At 41.2% G+C, this 15,713-nt stretch overlaps 1 protein-coding gene and 1 non-coding gene across 4 annotated transcripts in view; one reads left to right on the forward strand and one right to left on the reverse strand.

Annotated features, from left to right (window-relative positions):
• Positions 1-15,713, forward strand: part of LOC126292182 (ubiquitin carboxyl-terminal hydrolase calypso) — a 163,817-nt gene that overhangs the window by 84,563 nt on the left and 63,541 nt on the right. The window lies entirely within an intron of this gene.
• Positions 14,519-14,593, reverse strand: Trnap-ugg (transfer RNA proline (anticodon UGG)). The gene has a single exon. It is a non-coding gene; the product is annotated as a tRNA-Pro (tRNA).

The following is a 15,713-nucleotide window of genomic DNA, read 5'->3' on the forward strand; positions in this document are numbered from 1 at the left end:
TAAGACTGTGTCGGAGAACTCCTCATGTGGCAAAGTTTTTTTTTGGTGGTGGGGGGGTGGGGGGGGGGGGGGGTGTTCTATCCTGTCCTCTTCTGCAATAGTTATTGTCGGTGTTGGATGGTACTGACTCCAGTCCACAGTGACCGAGCCGAGTCCCCTTCACCTCCAGAAGCTACTTCCCACACCGCTTGCTTCACACTTTTCCTATCGTCAAATTAGAATCTACCTTCTTAGGTTACTCTAAATGATTGCCTATTTATGATTGTATTGGGTATTAGCACGGAAGAAATTTGAATGACAACTTATTGTTTGTATTATCAAGTTCATTATATTATCCTTTTCAGTTAAGTTGTTTTCACATCCATCTATACGAGCTGCGTATTGGACTGTTAACATAAAACAAATACTAGAGCTAATATTTGTTCTTAACATTTGCTTTTATGCCAAGTGTGGCTGCTGACCTACAAGCACAGCGCGCTGTAAACACAATTTGCATCAGGTTTGAGCACGATAACACACCTCTGACAAGAACCGCACATTAAAGTCAGTTTTGTTATTTGTTACTAACTGAAATGAGACTCCTACGTCGCAAAGAAAAATTAATTAGTTAACTAACTTGTTATTTATTTTTGTCTTTGACAAAGATAAGACAGGTACTGCATTAAAAAACTCTCTTTTGAATATTTTGCCTATATGTATACATTATAAAATTTTTACCGAATACAAACAACATGTGAAAAAATTTGACTATAGATGAATGTGTTTTATTTGTGGCTGCTGTAAGGGGAGAATGGGATTAGGCGTAGGATGAGTTGGCAGTCAGAGGTTTCTGCTTCTCCGGTTCTCAGAGAACAACAGGCAAAGTTGGAGAAAACTGCTACACAATAATGGTCATTGTGCGTGCTAAGAATCAAATATATTGAAAGCTGATAAAGTACAGTTCTACATAAATATTGGGGTAACATAGGGATTTTACTGATATATGTGTGTTTTATTTGTTCTTTGACAGTAAATGGTCTCAAATGTTCTGAATGTTTTTTTGTGTGGTACCCAGTTTCTTTTTTCCTCCTCACTATAAAGTTGCCGAATGACTGACTGTGTATTGGGTTAATGCATAATTTTGTAGCATTTTTCTGTATGTTTAATGAACTCACACCTGAACGCTGAAAGGCATAATCAGTCTTAAATGATGATGATTTAATGAAGACAACAGATATACATAACAGAGACTTTAGTCATCAATAATACATTCTTCTTCACAGTCCGCCAATTCTGGGGTAACTTTTCTCTTCCACGTGAGCAGAAATCACACAGTTTTGAGGCGAAGAACTTTTGAGCCACGTTCACACCGCATTCTCGTCTGAAAAGGAAGTTCCTCGAAAGTTGTTCGATAGAGAATGGAAAAGGTGAAAATCTGAGGGCACACGATCAGGTGGGTAAGCTAAGTGCAGAATCACTTCCCTACCCAATTCCCGTATAGTATCTTAGCAGCCTAGCAGAATACATGCAGGCGTCATTGTGGAGTAGCATCGCTTCATGCAGTCTTCCAGGTAATTTTTCTCAGATTGCGTCAGCGAGATTTCTCAGTCACATACAATAAATGTCAGCAGTAGTGGTCACACCTCGGGAAAGCATTTTGTAGTGCACCACAACACCACTGTTCCAGTAGATAAATAACATTAACTTTTGGAATGCATGCAGATCTTTGTACAGGGAGTTGCTGTTTTGTTTGGGCTGAACCATTCCTTTCTTTTCCGTACGTTAACAAAAAGATACAATTTCTCTTCAGCGTTAACGATACAGGGTAGCAACTGTTGGCGTCGTTCACAGGCCAGTTGACGATGAGCGAGCAGAGATGCACGTATGGCCACATACTGCTTTTGGCTCAGAGCGTACTGTACCCGTACACCTGACTTTTGGACTTTCCCTATTGTGTGCAAATGTTGCATCTCATTTTCCAGTTCTGTAGTACACTGACATGATTCGTGGAAACAGAAGAATCTGTTGGAAACATTCAGATTTCTCCACTTGGCGCCTGTTTCTAGCATCCGCAGTGCCACTCACTGTCTCCAGACTATAAAATACAATGTGTAAACTCAAATAGCAGTAGTGAACTACAAATAAAACATGAGTATTGACAAATAAACCAAAAGCAAGTGGAATAGCAACATGTGAAACAAAAACCCTTTGTAGTTATGCACTGACCTAATATTTTGACATTTCATTTTCTTCTAGTAGATCCATATTTCTGATTTTGTTGGCAAAGTGTAGAATTTCCATTTTCATTTTACTATGTGTGAGTTGATCTCCACTCTCAGCTAGGTGCCAAACAAAGGTTGACCTGTTTACTTTATTCAATTGTAGCGCATCTAAGTGTTCTGGAGCAGTAAACCCTCTCCCTGTTAACCCTGTATAGGACCAGGAACAAGAATCAGAACTAAACACACAAATTCGTGAGTTGCTGTGTATTTGGCAGTCTTTGTTAGCAGAATTTATACATCTGTTATGTAGTTAGTTGTTTGTGGAGAAACTTACTTTTACAAGACTGTTACAAGATAAACTTGCAATTTCATACGGTAAATGTTCTGTGAACATATTTTATTTATGTAGAGCGCGATAGGGTAGGTACGGTACGAAAGCCTCACCAGAATAAGGTGTGTCGCATAATTCGGGCCACAATCCGGTACGCATCGAGCACTCGCACGTTCCACACCCTCTCAGATCACCGCAGTGTCACCACATTCGTCGAATGTGCTATGTCGCTCGAGTACTTTCGACTTTTTAGCGTACCTGTGACACACTACTAGCTTTAACGTTCAGAAGAATGTGACACCATTTACAAACTTCCCTCCTCCCTCAAAAAATTCGGGAATGTGTTCCGAGGAGAAAACTGCGTCCCACCACTAGCGGGGATTCCTCACTTGGTCGGAGTTCACGGCTGGGCTACCTGAGCCCTCCTGTCGGGTAGGTGTCACTGCTCGTGGGAGGCACATCAGTGCCTTTGAGAGTGATTTTACACCACGGCATTACAAAGGATAATAACGATATCTAGATGGCTACTGTTAAACTTCCCGGCTTTCTGTCGAATGTTATTGTGAAGGTTTTCATTTAATGCAGGTTTGTAACCATTGTTTTGTATAACTTTAGCTCCCATACTTGTTTATTTTTTAATAATGGAGCTCTGACGATGTCAGGTTTTCACAATGTGTGAACAGAGCTACTACATCAGTAATTACTTCAATGTCAAGAGCTTGAAATAAATACTCAAAGCAGCATAATTATAAGTGTAGGCACATCATGTTTATTAAGCTCGTAACAAAACAGTCACGAAATGGCAGCAACTGCTGGCCGTATCCTTCTGTTAGCGAAGTTCGGACAGAGAGCGAGGGAAGTATACTGTCGGTTATTTAAGTCTCTCGTTCTACATTGGCAAATGGGATGTCACTGTGAAAATAAGCTCTCATATCTCTCATTGAAAGAAACTTCTAAAAAACTGAAGTACATATCTGAACAGAAAGTGTGTGTCGGAAGAAGGAAGAGGCATTCAGTATATCGGATTGTACACACCTCTATAAGAAAAACTGTGACTCTCGAGGTTTGCCGGTGTCGACAGGGTAGGGTGGCTCTCACACTGTCTGTAAGGTCCCCTGTCTTGGTGGAGTGTCTAGAACAGTAGATGATCTTTGTAATGCCGTGGTGTAAAATCACTCTCAAATTCACTGGTGTGGCTCCCAGGAGCAGTGACATCTACCCGACAGGAGGGCTCAGGTTGCCCGGCCTTGAACTCGGACCGAGTGAGGAATCCCCGCTAGTGACGGGACGCAGTTTTTTCCTTGGGACACATTCCCGAATATTTTGAGGGAGGAGAGAAGTTTGTAAATGGTGTCACATTCTTCTGAACGTTAAAGCTACCGTATTTACTCAAATGTAAGCCGCACTTTTTTTCCGGTTTTTGTAATCCAAAAAACCTCCTGCAGCGTAGACTCGAGTGCAAAGAAAGCAGAAGTGCTGAAAAATGTTGGTGGGTGTCGCCATAACTTATTTCTGCCGTCGAATATATGTAGCGCTACACAGGCATGCTTTGTAGCCACAAAGATAAATACTGGCGCCAAAACCTTTGTGTCAGTTAATAAATTTAAGAAAAAGGTGGAAGACGAGCTTTTTTCTCCGCCCCGAGTTTCGACCAATGCATTTTCATACATTATCCAACGTAGTAAATACAAGTGCCGTATTGTTCATCTTCAAATGTAGCAGCATTTCAATGTGCTACGAAAACCTGACTGGCAAGACTGTTTGGGATCTTTGTCAATATGGCCAACTCTACCTTCTGGATTTTTTCCTATCTGTGAGAAGAGATGGTTGCTAATAGGAACTTTTATAAATTGTGAATCACATGCAGTATTCTCGCCACCATAAGAATAATACGAATGTAAACATTTTGCCATGTATTGTTTCATGTTTGCTGCTATCTCATTTAAATCCTGCCTGCCTAATAAGGCACAAAACTAAAGTGAGACAACAGCAAATGCAGGAGAATATACATATCATGTCATGTTTATATTTGTATTATTCTTGTGCTTAACAGTGATACAGTCAGAAATGAAGCACGGCAATTGTCTAGATTTTTAAATCTATGATGACTAATTTCTGTGCAGAATGTAATGTACTAAAGAGGCGCCTGCGAAGATTTTCAAACGGAGAAATTTTTTTTTAAAACTCTCGTTTAGAACATCATCTATCATACTCAATCTATTATTTGGTTCTTGTTGATCATTATCAAAGAAAGCAGCAGTGTAAGTAACAACAAATAGCAGTCTCTTGCCATTGTTTCGCTAATGAGACAATTCCTCTCTTTTTTCTTTTTTTAGTTGTAGGCGGTGGTAGCGCGCACAAAAGCAAGCCATGCTGCGAGCGGTGGCAGGCTGTAAACACGCACTATCAGAATGCGACAAACAATGCATGACACAGTACAGTAATGCATTTTCAGCTTAGATTGACGTAAACACCTATAACAAAGAAAACTGCGCTTATCAGATCAAAGAAAAATAAGCAATCAATTCAAACCAGACAAAGCACGTGAAAAAGGAAGTGTACCCGTATAAAAATGGACGGAGCGCCTGATGCATAGCTATGGCTACCTGGTAAAGCTTAACTGCTAAGCTTAAGACTCGAACCAAACTACTGTAGGTGTATCGTCATTCATTCGACCTAAATTGTCTCTTATATTACAGTGGACCAACTTTGTTTCGATTTGGAGATGCGGCCTAAAACTTTTCTCTCCCCTTGAATTTCGAGTCTCAAATTTCAGGTGCTGCTTAGATTTGAATTTTTTTTTTTTCCCTTGATTTCGAGTCTCATTTTTCAGGTGCAGCTTAGATTCGGGTAAATACGGTAGTAGTGTGTCACAGGTACGCTAAAAAGTGGAAAGCGCTCGAGCGACATAGCACATTTGACTAATGTGGTCACACTGCGGTGATGTGAGAGGGTGTGAAACATGAAAGTGCTCGATGCGTACCGGACTGTGGCCCGAATTACGTGACACACACTATTCTGGTGAGGCTTTTGTACCATACGGAGAACCAGTATGTAGGATGTAAAGAAAAAGTCAGTCGGCACAACAGGAGTCAAAATTGTAACAGAGCGAGCGATGGTGAGCTAGACGAACTGAAGGACTCAAAGTAGTGACATCGCAGCCAATGTCGTCCCATGTGCAGTAGTAATTAATGTCACATACAGTAGTAATTAATCTCTATCCCTCAAATGTGAGACCATACTCCTCCTTCCATACGCACCACTTTGGGTGTCGCAGATAACAAAGAGCGATATTTAGGGATTGTGAGAGAGTTGGATGCAATGCAGGTACCTGTGTTCGGATCTGACTGTGTGAATGTATTGTTGAGAGGGAAGTTTGCAGCCCTGACTGTCAGGCATTTAGGGACGAAAATAAAATTTGTGAGGTAAAAATTGCGAGTAGCTCATTAATGGTACAGTCTTTAGTGGCCAAAACAGCTTTACAGAAAAGGCATCTGTCAATTTGGGACGTACCGCAAAAGCGACTGCGAACTCCTCCGCACGTGAGAGTACTTCTTACTGCTAATCCACAACTACAGACGTACGGAGCAGAGCCGCGCAGTCCGTTCGCAGCGAGAGTCGACACAATATTTGCCGAAGAAGAGAGGTGCGGCGAATGTGTCGCGATCGGACGGAAACAGTCCGGTGCTGTCAGATTCCCGTAGACTCGTCTCATCTGGGGACTCTGTTGAGGTCTAAAGTGCAGGTTATATGGAAGTCAAAATTGACCAATCTGACACATTCTCAAGGGTAGTCCAGTGAAGTTGATAACCTACAGACAGAGTAAGGTTTGGAATTTGTCAGAGTAAACCACATCACCATCTCGTGTTAAAGACTTCCGTTCCCACACTGATTGAAAGGTAAGTGCGAAGCAGATGTGAACGTTAGCTCGTAAGGTTGCTCCCATTTTCAGTGGAACATAAGTGGGCTTGGGACAGTTGTGAAGGAAGTCACTTTTCTAGTGGAGGGCAGACACCTGTGTTTGAACGAAGCGTGCCACTCCACACCACTGACTATCAGTGCCAGCCTTCAGTCAGTTGTAATTTTGGGATGTCTGCAAAACAGAATTACCGACTGTGTTCAGTGTGTTGCACTGAACCCTCGCTTAACACTTTCATACAACTCGCCCAGCATTTTCTCCTTTGTGGGGATTTTTCTGCTGTACTATCACACGATTGTGGAGTGTAGTTTTTGAGAATCTGTGGTCGGGGGCAGATTTGTGTCTACATAACACGGGACTGAGCACACTAGATGACTGCCAGTGAGCTGTTCTCCGCCACCGACCGTGTAGCGTTACAGATATTGGTGCTAGTACTGGTGTCTTTCCTGCCTGGCTGACACCAGGTAAATATTTATGGAATTTTATTTCAGAGTATTTACATAGGAGTAGTTCCAAATGATAGATAGATATTCAGCGATCACTGGCCCCGCAGACCACGTGCTGCTACCACAGACTGCCTCCGTTCCTTTCTGTTTTGTGCCCGGTTCCTCCAGGTGTCTTCAGTTCCCGGGGCTGCTAGATCCTTCGCCAGGTCACCCGTCCAGCGCTGCCTCTGTCGTCCGATGGGGCGTTAGGTGTTTGGTTTCCCCTCTGGTGCCATCTTCACCTGTCTTCCGTCTGGCATACGGGCTATGTGGCCCACCCATTGTATTCTTTTGCTCTTTATCTTGTGTAGGATAGTCGGTTGTCGCATCAGAAGGTAGATTTCCTTGTTTTTCCTCCTCCTCCATTCTCCGTTATCTAAAACTGGTCCCCGTATCTTCCTCATTACTCATCTTTCAAATATTAATAGTTTTTACCTTTCTCGCTTAGTCGTGCTCCATGTTTCTGAAATGTACATTACTGCTGGGCATATCACTGTGTTGGATATTTTCATCTTAGTGTTCACTGAGATCGATTTAGAGCCGAGTGTCTCTCTGAGGGAATGCCTGCATTTCATTCCCATTGCTATTCTTTCCTCGATGTCCATTTTTATGTTGTTGTTCGTGGTAAACCGAGATCCCAAGTATTGAACCTTTTGCCATCTATCTCGAGAAATTCTACCTGCTCTTGTCTTCTTCCTAGTTGCATGACTCTGTTTTGTCTCGATTCACTTTGAGCCCTACCTTCTGTGCATAATTGTCCATTTTCTGGTACATTTCTTTCAACTTAAGCTCTCATTCACTTAGTAGTGCTATGTCATCTGCATATGCTTGACAATTGAAGTTACCGTCCATCTTTACTCCAGCCCACTTCTGTTGCCTACACCCTTTTATTACTTTCTCTAAAATGTCATTGAACAGAACACTGAGAGAGCATCCCATTGTCTGAGGCCTGTCTCAGTCTCAAATGTTTCTGATGTAGCTCCTCGGAAACGTACTGCTGCCTTTGATGCTTCCATATAAGCTTGCACCGTTCCCACTAGATTCTCAGGGATTCTGAAGTCCTGCATTGCATTGTAAAGGCTATTCCTGTGTATGCTGTCATATGCATGTTGAAAATTGACGAACAGGCTGTAGATATCTTTATCGTATTCCCAATGTTTTTCAAACAATTGTCTTAGTGTGAAAATGTGACCTATTGTCGATCGAGTTGGTCGAAAGCCAGCTTGGTACTCCTGTATGTCGTTCTCTAAAAATGGTTGCAATTTTCTGAGGATAATGATGGAAAGCACTTTATACATTACATTCAACAAGCTGATTCCTCTGTAATTACTGCACTCCATTTTGCTTCCCTTCTTGTATATTGGGCATATTATAGCCAATTTCCGTTCTTCTGGCAGTGTCTCCTTCTCCCATATCAACTGGATCAGTTTATATATCTCTAAGTGTAAGCTCTCACCTCCCTCCTTGATTAATTCTGATGTAATTCCGTCTTCCCCTGGGGCTTTGTTGTTTCGGAGTCCTTTTTGATTTTCACGTCTTCTTCACTAACTTCCCATTCTTCTTCATCTTTCCTTTCCTCCTAGTGTTTGCAGGTAATATCCCATCTTGGTCTGGGCGATTCAACAGTTCTGAGAAGTATTCTTTCCATCTTTCTACAATTCTTTCCTTGTCATTTATCAAGTTGCAGTTCTTATCTATAATGAAAAAAGTTGGGCTCTGAAATCCACGTTTCCGATTTTTTACGTATTGGAAGAGTTGAGTCGAGTTCTTGTTTTGGCTATCTGCCTCAACTCGTTTTAGCAAACTGGTTAGATATATTCTCTTCTCTGCTCTTAGAATTTGCCTTGTCTCCCTTCTGATGTTGACAAAATGTTCCCATTCCTGCTCATTCTCCCTGTCAGCCACTTCTCTCTCATCTTCGTTCTCATCTCTGTAGCTTTCTGGCATGTCTCGTTGAACCATTTCCTCTTCTTCATTACCTTTTTTCTTTCCAATATATCCTCCGCTACACTTAGTACCGTAGACTTTATTTCTTTCTGTCTTTCCTCCACGTTCTCTCTCGGTTCTAGGGCCTCTTGGACCTCGAAACGGCTTTTGATTTCCATAGCATATTGTTCTTTAATGGCACTTTCTTTTAGTTTCTAAACATTCAGAGCAGGTTCTAGTGTCGCCTTCTTATGAATGTAGGTGAACACGAGTTTAAGCCTGCACACAATGAGGAAGTGGTCTGACACACAGTCGGCTCCTCTATACGACCTCACGTCCGTGACTATGGCTATAGTGCTGGTTCACCAAGATGTGATCTATCTGGTTGGTGGTTCTTCCATCTGGTGAACACCATGTTCCCTTGCGTATTCTCTTGTGTTCAAAGTACGTCAAACTTACTCTCAGGTTCTTTGAGATAGAGAAGCTGATCATCCTCTGACCATTCTCATTGGTCTCATCAAGCAAACTGTGCCTTCCTATAGTTGGCATGCAGAATTCTTCTTTTCCTGCTCTTCCATTAAAATCTTCCAGCACTTTCCTGATATTTCTAGTTGGTGTGCTCTCAATTGTTTGTTCTAGTTGGTCATAGAACTCTTCCTTTTCGTCATCTGTTTTATCCTCAGTTGGGTGGGGCGTGAACATTGATGAATGTGGTGTCTGACACTTGTTTTCCAAGTACTATGTAGGATACTCTCTTGTTAACAGCTTTGAATTCCTTCACCGAATTTGCTGCTTGTGTATTATAAAACCAGTGCCGAAATCGTGTTTATCTACACATCCGCCGTAGAACAGTGTGTATCCGTCCTCTTGGTGAGTTCCTTCTCCTAGCCATCTTGTCTCTTGTACCGCCACCAGGTCCAGTTTATATCGGTTAATTTCTGAGACCATAGTCTGGATGGTTCCTGGTCTATACAGGTTCTGAACATTCCGAGATCCAAAATTAAAATTTCTAAATTGTGTGCCGTTTGTCCTTTGCAGTTTTCGTATTCCATTGTATCCATCCACGTCCGAGGCAAGTTTGTTTTTTGTAACAAAGGATTGGGTTGTTAGCCCAGTGCCCAACCTATACCTTTATCTGGGCTTGGGACCAGCAGTGGCTGTTGCAAGGCAACTGACCCCAGACGGAGTTGAAGTTCCAAATGAACTCAACACACAACACGAAACAAAAAGTGTTTGTTTCATGTTTTGTGTGGAGTTCACTAGTTCGTGAGAGTGCAGCACCGTCCTTCTTTGTCAATGCAACACAAACCACTACAACTTTTTATCTGACTGTTAGCAGCCACGAGAAGGTAGAGTCCGCATTGTCGAAAGCCTCGTCAACTTTGCAGATACCACCCAATTTAGTATCTGTTAACAGTTTGTTGACAGTGAGGTCTGTGTCACACTGAAAATATTTGTACTGTATACAAACATGAGAGCAATTTATCCATATATCTTGCAGACAATAAATATCGATCTGAGAAGACTTTGTAGCTTGCCCATTACTGTACAAAATATGTCCTCAGTAGCTGTGCCTCTGACGAATCTGACTGAATGAATAAAATACGCCCAGCATTTGGAAGTAATGTAGTTCACAGCACAGAACAAGAAAGAAGAGAAACATGACTCTTGTGTTAAAAGTGACAAACTCAGACCGACAGCAGTGCCTCAAGTGGTATGGAGATGAACTAAAATATGAAAACATTGCGGGTTGCATCCCACCCCCCTCCCTTCCACTCCCCCTCCCAGTTTACTGCTACATCAATATCAAGTACCAAAAGCAGGAAAGGTGGATAAAAACAGGGAAATGTAAACAAAACTTACTTTTTATTTCTCAAGCACAGAAGCAAAATTTTCTTTTAACTGTTATAAATCTTTAAACCGTTTACCGAATTTGTATTTAACAACATCAAGTCTTTTATTGCTGATGGTGTGTTTCCAATCTTTCACATACTTGTAAAGCAAGAGAGGTATACATTGTCTTAAAACATACTGTTCAGAAAAATGGGCCTTGCAAAATGTTATTTCCTCTGTAAACTTAAACAGTGAATAGAATGTATTCTCCAATTGTTTCTGGTGTCCACATTTATCTAAGAATGCATACAACCCACATTTATCTAAGAATAACTATGAACATTTGCTACAAAGGGCATTAAGCTGTCACTAGCATACAATAATTTTGGGTTTAAAGCACCATATTCTTTGAAACTTGTAAATAAACGATGCTCTGTGGGTGTTGGTGAGAACAGAGTTGTTTTACAGTCACTACAGTTGGTTTCAGGTGTTACACCCATCTTTCGCAGAATGTAACCAGCTACATACGCTAGTGCTTGTCTGTCACTTCTTACATCAGCCCCACCACTACCAGCAGCAGCTTCATTATCGGCAAGGGCACAATATAAAGCACTTTGGTCCATAATGGAATGGTCTGTTGTGGAGTCAATAAACAATGCTGCTTTGAACTGAAAGCAAGTTGGGTTGGTGTTTGCAACGCCAAGCTGACTCGCACAACAATATACTTTCTCCACTGGGTCTTGATTGAAGGTCCTCATGCTTAAAAAAATTAAAGCCAATTTTTTAAAATCTGTTCCAAATGAACATCAGTGATCTTATTGTAGTTTGCCAACCACTTATGAAACTGAACATATTTGTCTTATCTCTCCCTGTGCCTAACTCCAACACTTTCCATTTCCTTTAACATACTGTACCACATTTCACACTTATAAGTAGACCACCGATTTTTAGGTCGTAAAAAAGTGTGTTTTAGGCACCTAAAATAGGCTCCTTCAGTAGTTCATTTAGGCTATATAAAACCTAAAATTGGCTCCAATAAAAATGATGCAGAGAAAATAAAAATAAATTAAAATACACAGTCTTGACAGTATGAACATCTTATTAGTCATTAAAACAAGGAGAATGAATATTTACACAGTTACAGAGCACAGCAATCTACAACATTAATGTTGAACATAAGTCCAAATTTTTTGAGTTCCTGCAAGATAAAGATCTCCGTAAAAAAGATGTGGCAATGGTTTAATTGATACATTCGTAGTTTCACATATTCTGACCATAGTAATCTTTTCTAGGTTTTCTAGTGAAACACTGTCGCGCTTGTCAGTCAGAATCAATTTATACTCTGAAAAGGGACGTTCTACATCATCAGATGTGAGAGGGGCGTACTTCATTTTCGGCCCATGTTCGACAGGAATGCTGCAGTCAGGAGTGCTGGATTTTCCACTAAGTATGTCGGCAGCGGCACACTACTCCTTGAAGCCAGTGTTCTTCTGGAAAATCGTTTGCATTTTTGCCCGTACTTTTTCCCCTACTTCACCTGAAGCTTCATTAATTTTCATTTTGACTTCTTCCAGCAAAGAAATATTGTCGTAGATAGGTTTCCCTGAACCTTCTAATTGTGAAATTATTGTTGCCGTGAATGTGTAGTGGGCCCTAATGTAAGATAAGTCCCATTTTAAAGAAGAATCTTTGAGTAACTCCATTGCTGCAGTTACGGATGCAGCATCCTCCGGTATATTTTCAACCACCTTCTGGACGGCTGAGAGATGTGTACTATATTATTCTGCTGCTATCAGCCACGTACCCCAGCGGGTGACAACAGGCTCTGGCAGCAATGGGACATCTGGAAGCTGTTCTTTGAATGCCTGTATTCTTGATGTGTCCTAACAAAAATTTTCTTCACCATAGATATTACTTTACTTACTTTAGGAAATTGTACCCTTACTTGCTCTGCTATGCAGTTGATCCCATGCACTACACAAGTTATGTGCAGCATCAATGGGTACAATACTTTTCATAGTTGAAACGCTGCTATTATATATGCAGCAGCATCAGTGACGGCCAGAAGCACCTCATTCTCATCCACTCCATTTGGGTATAGCACCTTAAGCCCATTGTTCACAAACTGTGCTATTGTTTGCTGGTTAGTTTTTGCAAGCTGTTTTGAGTAAATCAAATGAGCCCTGGATGGAGCATCTGGATCTAGCTAGCCAATAATCAGGTTTGCAATGTAACGGCCAAGACTATCAGTAGTTTCATCCACAGAAATCCATATACAAGATTCTCCAACATCTTCTCGGATTCTGTGCAAAGCAGCATTGTAAGCTGAATCCACATAATTCGTACGTAAAGTTGACTCTGCAGGAATAGACTGATGGCAGCAATTCTCAAGAAAACCTCTGAAAACAGGGTTTTCTAGTTTCCGAAAGGGAATGTTTGCTGCCACAAGTGCAAGACACAAATCACTGCAGAACTTTTTTTTTTTTTTTTTCTCTCCCAGAGGATTCGCCAGATTTATTGGTTAAAATAGTTTGCTTCAATTTTGACTTTCGTTCAACATTAGATTTATGTGCTATTCCATCTGCATGCTGAGTTAAGTAAGGTTTCTTAACACTCGAAACCTAATACGAGAGAAAAGGGAAATGCAGCTTAGAATCGCATATAAAGAGTATTTCGTATTACTAAAGGATAGCGATAAAAAAGAATCCTCAGAGACAGGAAAATAACAAGTGTAAGAGAAACATCAACTAACTTCGTTCTTGCATGCTTGGCAGAAAATAATTTTCCCATCTGTTGTATAATGCGGAATACTTGCAGCCACTGCTTCATATGAGTAGACATTGAACTAGCTGTTTCCGGCATGGCGTAGTATTCTCACACAGAAACTAGAATTTATTTTGCACTTAGAACATCAGTAACATTTAACACGTCAGTCTCTACACAATGTACAGATTTTTTTTTCGCTGGGAAAAAGTGAGCGATACGCTGTTTTTTTTTTTTTTTTTTTTTTTTCTGCGGTGCATGGGTGTGGTAGGGGAAGTACCGTACTCGTTGCTAGATATATGTCACCTGACAGATGGCCGCCCCTTCTGAACAAGCGAATGGAATCTACCGGTGCTTCAGATGAAAACATCTCACTACTGGCAAATTATTTGTCGAACTGGAAAATTCACGTATAATACCTTTCATGAAACAGAGTAGTTTGATAGGACTGCCTGTAAACAGCAGCGAGAAAATGAGCGAAGGGCAGTAATTTAGCTATAGAGGGGGTCTATGATTAACATTGTGATTTTTTTAATCCGTGCTCAGCTTAAGGCGTATGAAACCGTTTCTTTGCAAAAATACACAGCTGGCCAGAATCCTACGAACGAAATATTTTCAAATATAACATTTAGTACTCCCACGTTCGATTCTAATGTGTAATTCAAATCTTTGACCGGTTCCCATTCGCTCACCGAATCTAAGCACTGTCATGCTCGGCGCGTACTTGGATGGATGACCATTCAACCGTGCCGAGTGCTGTTGGTAGTGAGGCAAGCAAAGGAATTGTACAGTCTCTAACGACCTTCACCTTCGACAAGACGTAAAGCCCTAAGTTTACTTCCTTTTTCTAATCTTTGAAAACACAAGAACTCTATCTCAGATTAACGAAATAGGTACTTTTTAGGATTTTGATGCCGGAATAGGAAAAAAATTAGGTGTCAACGTCGAAATATGCAATTTTAGGTCCTATAGAACTTACGGTATTCAGTTTACAGAATGAGATTTTCACTTTACAGCGGAGTGTGTGCTGATATGAAACTTCCTGGCAGATTAAAACTGTGTGCCCGACCGAGACTCGAACTCGGGACCTTTGCCTTCCACGGGCAAGTGCTCTACCAACTGAGCTACCGAAGCACGACTCACGCCCAGTACTCACAGCTTTACTTCTGCCAGTACCTCGTCTCCTACCTTCTAAACTTTACAGAAGCTCTCCTGCGAACCAGTTTAGTTAGTCATGAAACACATAAGTACCAATTTATATGAAAATTGGAGCTTAGCAAAAAAATAGGCTTTAACCTAAAGATCCGTGATCTATTTTTTACATACGAATAATAAAACACCTATATAGTATTTGGTATTAACAGGGATAGCGATATAAAGAAATAAAAAAGAGACCGAAGTGTTAGGCAAATACGAAGCATGAGCGCGTATCAACTAGCCACCTTGCTGCACGCTGGGCAGAAAATATTTTTTCCCATCTGTCGTATAATGTGGAAAAACTTGGAGCCACTGTCTTATATGATGAAATAAGCACTTTTTAGAATATTAAAGCCGAAATAGGCAAAAATAGGCACTAACGTCGAAATAGGCTTTTTTAGGTCCAACAGAATTAACGCTATTAAGTGTAAATAGTCATGAAACACATAAGTACAAATTTTTATGCAAATAGGAACTCAGGAACAAAACAGGTTTTTACCTAAAATCCGTGGTCTACTTATAAGACTTGCCATCTTGTGGATAACAATAGGAACTGTTCAGTGAATCAAATAAACAATCCATCTTTTCAACAAATTCTGCTGCGTATATTGCCTCAGCAGGTAAGATATCCCCCCATGAACCATGGACCTAGCCGTTAGTGGGGAGGCTTGCGTGCCTCAGCGATACAGATGGCCGTACCGTAGGTGCAACCACAACGGAGGGGTATCTGTTGAGAGGCCAGACAAGCATGTGGTTCCTGAAGAGGGGCAGCAGCCTTTTCAGTAGTTGCAGGGGCAACAGTCTGGATGATTGACTGATCTGGCCTTGCAACATTAACCAAAACGGCCTTGCTGTGCTGGTACTGCGAATGGCTGAAAGGAAGGGGAAACTACAGCCGTAATTTTTCCCGAGGACATGCAGCTTTACTGTATGATTAAATGATGATGGCGTCCTCTTGGGTAAAATATTCCGGAGGTAAAATAGTCCCCCATTCGGATCTCCGGGCGGGGACTACTCAGGAGGACGTCGTTATCAGGAGAAAGAAAACTGGCGTTCTA

Source organism: Schistocerca gregaria, chromosome 9, assembly GCF_023897955.1.
Source record: "Schistocerca gregaria isolate iqSchGreg1 chromosome 9, iqSchGreg1.2, whole genome shotgun sequence".
NCBI classification, from domain to species: Eukaryota; Metazoa; Arthropoda; class Insecta; order Orthoptera; family Acrididae; genus Schistocerca; species Schistocerca gregaria.